Consider the following 6,211-nt stretch of genomic DNA (forward strand, 5'->3'; position numbering starts at 1 on the left):
AGCCTGGGAGAACTTTCATGCAAGGACATTAGCAATGCAAATCTCCAGCAACCTACTGAAGAGAGGGTGCTGAAGAAGGTGCTCACAAGACACCGCTGTGCTGAGTTTTTCACTTTAATATTTACAAAGCAGGTGGAAACTTTCAGTTTTCTCTAATCTATTCATCCTGCTTTCCCCACCCAGAGATCTCACTGATAGTTTCAGTGCTGCTTCTTTAAAGGTGATTTCTTGCAGCTTCATGTGCTGAATTCTTTCAGTACTTGCCTGGGTGCCTATTACATAGAGTTTCAAAAGCAGAAGTCTTCCTGAAGAGGAGTGGGTGGTTCAAGTGTGTTTTTTTTTCTGTCATGTCCTTGGCATTGCTATTAGAAATCTCACTCAGATATGGTATCTGCCCTGCAGCCCTGGAATCCAGCCTTATTCTCCAGCTTTTTGAAAGTCATCTCTTCATTTTGGCATACCTGCTGATCACAGCCTTCATAAATCTAAGCAGAACTGAGCGTTACCTTCACCTCCCAGCTTCTGTAGAATCCTGAGTCATGCATTTGTCACTTGTGGTCTCAGCCACTGCTACTACTTTCAAAATGGTGTTAAACTCCTGCTCTTCACAGAGTGAAGTGCAGAATTAGCTCACCTACCTGTTTATCTGCTCCACTTTGACAAAGATGTGTTTTGTTGGGCAGGGGAGGTCACCATTCCAGTCACCACCCAGCCTGGTCCCTGATTGCAAAGCCGTGGGGGGATTTCTCCCTCAGCCTCATCACGGGGCACTTGTGGCTGCTGGGCCACAACCTCTGGACACTGAGTCTTTGTGAGCTCACCATCCATTCGGTGCGGGGAGCTAAAGACCCGACACGCCGCAGTGAGACCAGCAGCTCCTGCTCTCTGTCAGCAGAAGAGTTGGAACTCCCCTGCCTCCCAGTCCTGCGAAAGGGAAACCTGATTCTTATTTATAATCAGGGGGAAATGAAGACCGCAAAACGAGACGATGACAGCGTCATTAAGGATTTATTTTAAACTGCAGAACCAAGCAGAAACAATATCTTGTCTTGATGGAGATTAAAGACTTGTGTGGATTCTCCCATTCTCGTCTGATCTCACCATTATGTAGCGATGGTTCTCATAACTTTTAATTTTAATTCTGCAATACACGTCTGCTGCCAGTTCTACCAAGCAAAGTCTGCACAAAGATCAGCGTGTAATGAGAGCCAGTTTAACCCCATTATTTTCTTCATGTCAGGGGTGTCATGGAGATCACTTATAAACTTGCATGTTAAGTAAAGCAGTTAATTGTGCTGCTGTACCTGGTTTAGACATAAAAGGCAGAATTAATAACAGGTTTAAAGAAAAGGCTTAAATAGGAGTCCTGTATGCAGAAAAAGGGTTAGTGTGAGTTAATGTCAGCTTGTAAATTGAAAGCATGGCTAATATTTGGTTAAAAGATAAGATTAGAGTGTTTGCTATTGATTTGAATGACATACCTATGATAGATAGAAAATAAACATTTTGATGGAAAGAAGTGACAGAAACACCAAGGCTGACCCTTTGTGTAAAGTAAGGTTCTCCTGAGCAAATATGGCTATCAGATGGGAAATATCCCTTTCTGTGCTTGTCCCAAAGGGATGCTCAGAGTTCCCAGAGACAAACCAGACACTTCAGGATGCATTTAATCTCTGACAGAGGAGAAGTACTTGGCTCCAGCGTGGGTACCTACACCCAAACACTCAGCTGGGGATGTGGGATGGCCCCACAGGCCTGGACATGGAGCCAGGGTTTGATTGAAACCATAGCATCCAGGTCAGCAGAAGTACTGGAGGAATTTGTGGGTACAATAGGGCATATGGCAGTTTTGCAGATAGCTGGAGGGGTCTCCTGTTCATTTCCAGGGAGAAAACAACAACAAAACACCCCAAAAAACCACCCAAACAAGCAACAAAGCAAAAAATATTGTGAGCCTATTTTCACCTATAGGCATCTGAATACCTTTCCTCAAGACATGCTTAGAGCCAGAAGGAATGTGGGTTGGCAGGCAAAGATTAGAGACTTTCACCTCACAATTTCTCAGCAATTATGCTCTTTCCCTTACCCAGGACAGACTGGAAAATTACTTGTTCCTATTGTTCCTATAAAGCAAGGAAACAGAAAGGTAAGTTAATGCTTTCTACATGTCTGTTGATATTTCATTAGAAACCCTATTGAACAAGAATTAAAGGTGTCCATAGGTATAAAAGAAATTTTTAATTTTTTTTGTTTGTTTTCATTTTAATGGTTCAAGACATTGTTTAAACAGCAGAGCAATTATAGATTGACTTAGCTGATTTCTTTCTGAGTACACCAGGGCCCTGATCCTTCCTACAATGAACGCTACAGAAATCAGCATTAGACACAAGTTACTGTGAAACCAAAGTGTATTTGTGTAGCAATAAAAAAGAAAGAATTGGGACAATAATGAGCAACCAAATAGTAACACAGTTAAGGGTGATGCTTTGCAGGAGACAAGTGACTGTTCTGAACTCTGAAGTGCCAATGTAATGAATCACAAGAGCACACTGAAATGAGAGCAAACATAAAAATTCTTCTTATTTCAATATGTATAAATAGCAAAGTAATTTGAAGCTGTTAACCTCCACAGCTTGAGGACAATATGTTCATCATTATTGTATAGCTCTTCCCTCTACAGAAATTCTCTGTTGATTGGTTTTGGTGTTCCACTGAAGCGTAATGTATACCTGAAAGGATGCTCAGTATCAGACAATGCTGAGTAGCTCATAAAAAGTGGACAATTTCAAAAAGAAATAACTAGAAAAGGAAGGAAACTGTAGCAATTCATTATTGCTGACAACACAGATTACAAAACACACTAAAAATATTTTGATTTTTGCTTTTGAATGGATTTCATGGCTCCTTTTCTAAAGAGCTTAACATTTTTTGAGTTTTTCTCCTTCATCTGCACTCCAGTTTCATCTCTACATCCCCTACCTCCACAGCTCCACCTGTAGTGGACCTTTCCAGCTTCTCTGCTCTGTTCTGAGTCATCACCAAGTCCTGTGTCAAAGACTGCCAGCAACTCAATTTGTCCAGGAAAACTCATCTGAAGAGGAGGTGCAGGTGGCCAGAGTGGGTTTGGTGAGGCTGGCTGGGCACACCCCACTCCAGGTGACCACAGTGACCACAGCTCTGTCCTCTCCCCTGGACAAGCCAAGTCACCTTGACTCAGGGCTGCAAAAACACCTTGGCCAATGCAAATCTTTCCTGCACATCCCTGAAGGAGGAGAGGCTGCAGCTCCTTCCTGCTGCCAGCCCTGTGGGGTGGGCCAGCCACGAAGGGAGGCAGAGCAAGGTGCTTCAGTGCCATCCTTGCAGGACTTGTGCACCATAAATGAGCCATGCACTAGAAAATCCCCTTCTCCCTGCACCCCTGAGTGCACAGGAATTGCAGCCACACTTTGTCTCTCAGGACTGTGATTCTGAGTCTCACTTGAGCAGAACTCACCTTTCAGCAGTCCCCACAAGAGGCACTTTCCATGAGCCAAGGTTAAAGCTCAGGCCTGGGACAGAGCTGCACAAATGGCAAGGACATTCCTCCTAGAAAGTGCTTTTTTGGTTTACTGAAAGTTTGAGGAAACAAATATAGTGAAATCTGGCTATGGACGTGTAAATAGTAAAAAATACCTTTCATTTTAGACCTGTTAATAGTCAGTGTTGAGGAAAGAAACACAGAGAATGCCCGGAATTCTTCACCAGGCAACTTTTAGGAGATACCACAACACACAAAAAGCCACTTGTTTAGTTGGAGGAGGAGAAAATACCATAAAGCTTAAGAAGCATTTTGCTCAGGAAATCACATCTTTCCCCATTTTCCAGCTGACACGTTGCATTGCAAGTCTGTCACAGCACATTACCTTGGTGATGTGATGTAATGCAACATTGCTGATGCAACCCAATCTGATGTGTCTAATGTGATACATCAGGTACAATATTTGGGAAGATTCTTCAGAAAATAGCATCCACGGAAGAGTATCTTCCCCCCATCTTTGCCAATTAAAAGAGCCTTTCCAAAGAGTTGTATCAGTTGCAGATAATTGCTTTTTCACAGGTAATTGGCAAATACAATTAGTTGTGGGGAAGGTTTGCTTTTCAGCAACTCACATGCACACACACAAAAAAAAAGGGAAAACAGATGATCATAGATGACATGTAACTTGTTCCAGTGGAGCAGGACCTGAGTGGGTGTTATTTACAGGGCTAGATTGTGCCACCGTTAGGCTGATATTTTTTTCTTCCCCCATTGAGAAGTGAGAATTGAGGCTTTGGAGTTCTGTGCTTACAGATTTTCTTTTAGGGCCCCAAACTGAAGTTTTATCCTGAGGGAAAATAACAGTAAAGTCAGCGATTTGTCCAGAGATGCATAAAAATTCACCAAAAAATAGGAAATATCTATCAAACTTATAAACTGTTCAGTTTATAAACAAACTGGCAGATAAGTCTGCTAATAGCTGCAGAAGATAAATATCACCAAAAGTGAAATCAAACAAAAATACATCTCTCAGCAGACACTGGGGGACACTGTCGTGAGTTCAGAGTGATTTATTCCAATGTAAGCACTGGGCACTGCAGGCAAATTCAAGAGCACCTGAAGCCCTCTCCACTTGTTTCCAAAGCCAGCTGCAGCTGTGGAAAACTGCTGGAGGTTCACCTGGAGAAGGGGCACAGCCCATGGCCCAGGCTTCAAGCAGCCCAGCAGGGTGAGGATGGTTGAGAGCAGAGGAGCTGCAGGGGAAGGCGCTGCTGACCCACACCGAGCACATGGCAGAGAAGGAACCCGTGGCAAACCCACACCTCTGCTGGGTCACTCCACCACAGGGCACACGAGAGCTAAAATACACTTTCAAAACCTGTTCAGAGGAGGCCTCCAAAGGAGGAGCAGCACCAGCTCTAGATGTTTTCTTTCCCTTTAGCACCACGATAGATGAGTAATGTTGGCTCACACAATTAAAAGGTGAATATCATGTGTATGTCTTAAGAGAATTTTTATAGATTTATAGTTCTGTTTTATCTCCCTTGCATTGTTATCAGGGGGTGGCCTGGGTTTGGGACATTTGGGAGGGTTGGCTCATTACTATGGCAACAGCTGGCCTCCAATGAAGATTTAAGGAAGTGATCTCCACCCCTGAACAGTGAAGAGGGAGTCGCTGGATGGAACTTTGGGAGGGGCAAAAGGGCTAAAAGGGGAAACCTCCATTGTGTGGGTGACCACATGGTGGGAAAAATCCTCTGCTCCTGGCACTGTAATGTTTTCTTGACTCATATTTTTGATAAGGTTTTAATAAACCTTTTGCATTTTTGGAAGTGAGTCTCATTTCTCACAGCACCTTGCCCTGCCATGCAGAGCTGCAGGTGCCTTGGGATGTGACCTGCATGGCCTGGGAGAGAGCAGGGATGGCACAGGGACACAGCACCAGGCCACTTCACCCTCTGCTTGGGCTGGTCTTTCAAGTGTAAAATGTAATTCAAATCTCTATAGAAAGCTATTTGCTCCCTAGTCTCAGGATTCTTACACCCAGTTTCAACCATGAAATCCAATTGGGGAGGGAAAAAAAAAAAGAGCCTTTTGCTCAAAGTCTGAAAATCCTGCAAGACCTTCCAGTATATCAGCTCTATCTTAAGAGGCATCTGACCAGTTGTGTCTCTTCTCTGAAGGTGTGGCAGAGTGCCTTGGCTCCAAAAATCCACATTTTTAAAACCCAGCATGTACCCCTAGAAATTCCAGGTATTTAGTGGATATTTCTACATCCATGGAGTTCTTCTAACAAAGGGATCAAAGACAAGCTTTCAGAATTTTGAAAATATGACCCAAAATGCACATGGCAAATGTACAAATGTCTCTCTGAAGTGTTGTGTCCATGCAGCTCCTCAGGGATTCTTCTCAGCCCTGGCCCCTGTTTATAGCTGCCAGCTTTGTGAAACGTGAAAATATAGCAAAATAACTTAGAACACAGATTGCAATTTCTGACACCAGTTTCTAGTGAGCTATTGCAGGAACAGCCTTTCTCATGTTCTATTTTCTATATTAGGAACTGTAAGTGGAGTAAAAACCCAATAATTTCTGAGTATTCTAATCCAGAAGTAGGTAAAATATTCCATTTTCACAATTTCAAACCCCTCAACAAATATATTTTATGAGAAAACATGCAATAACAATTTGTATGTC

The 6,211-nt window shown here is 43.1% G+C and overlaps 1 long non-coding RNA gene across 14 annotated transcripts in view; it reads right to left on the minus strand.

The window, feature by feature from the left end:
- Positions 1-6,211, minus strand: part of LOC146766070 (uncharacterized) — a 255,124-nt gene that overhangs the window by 56,451 nt on the left and 192,462 nt on the right. For 8 of the 14 annotated variants that reach the window (XR_014958397.1, XR_014958390.1, XR_014958399.1 and 5 more), the window contains exon 1: positions 1-349. This exon is cut by the window's left edge. The exons of 1 other annotated variant lie outside the window; for it this stretch is intronic. This is a non-coding gene — a long non-coding RNA (uncharacterized LOC146766070). Of the gene's footprint in view, positions 4,020-6,211 lie in introns of those variants that run through there. 5 more of the 14 variants (XR_014958394.1, XR_014958395.1, XR_014958392.1 and 2 more) reach the window with 2 other exon arrangements.

This window comes from Lonchura striata, chromosome 14 (genome assembly GCF_050655825.1).
Source record: "Lonchura striata isolate lonStrDom1 chromosome 14, ASM5065582v1, whole genome shotgun sequence".
Taxonomy (NCBI): Eukaryota; Metazoa; Chordata; class Aves; order Passeriformes; family Estrildidae; genus Lonchura; species Lonchura striata.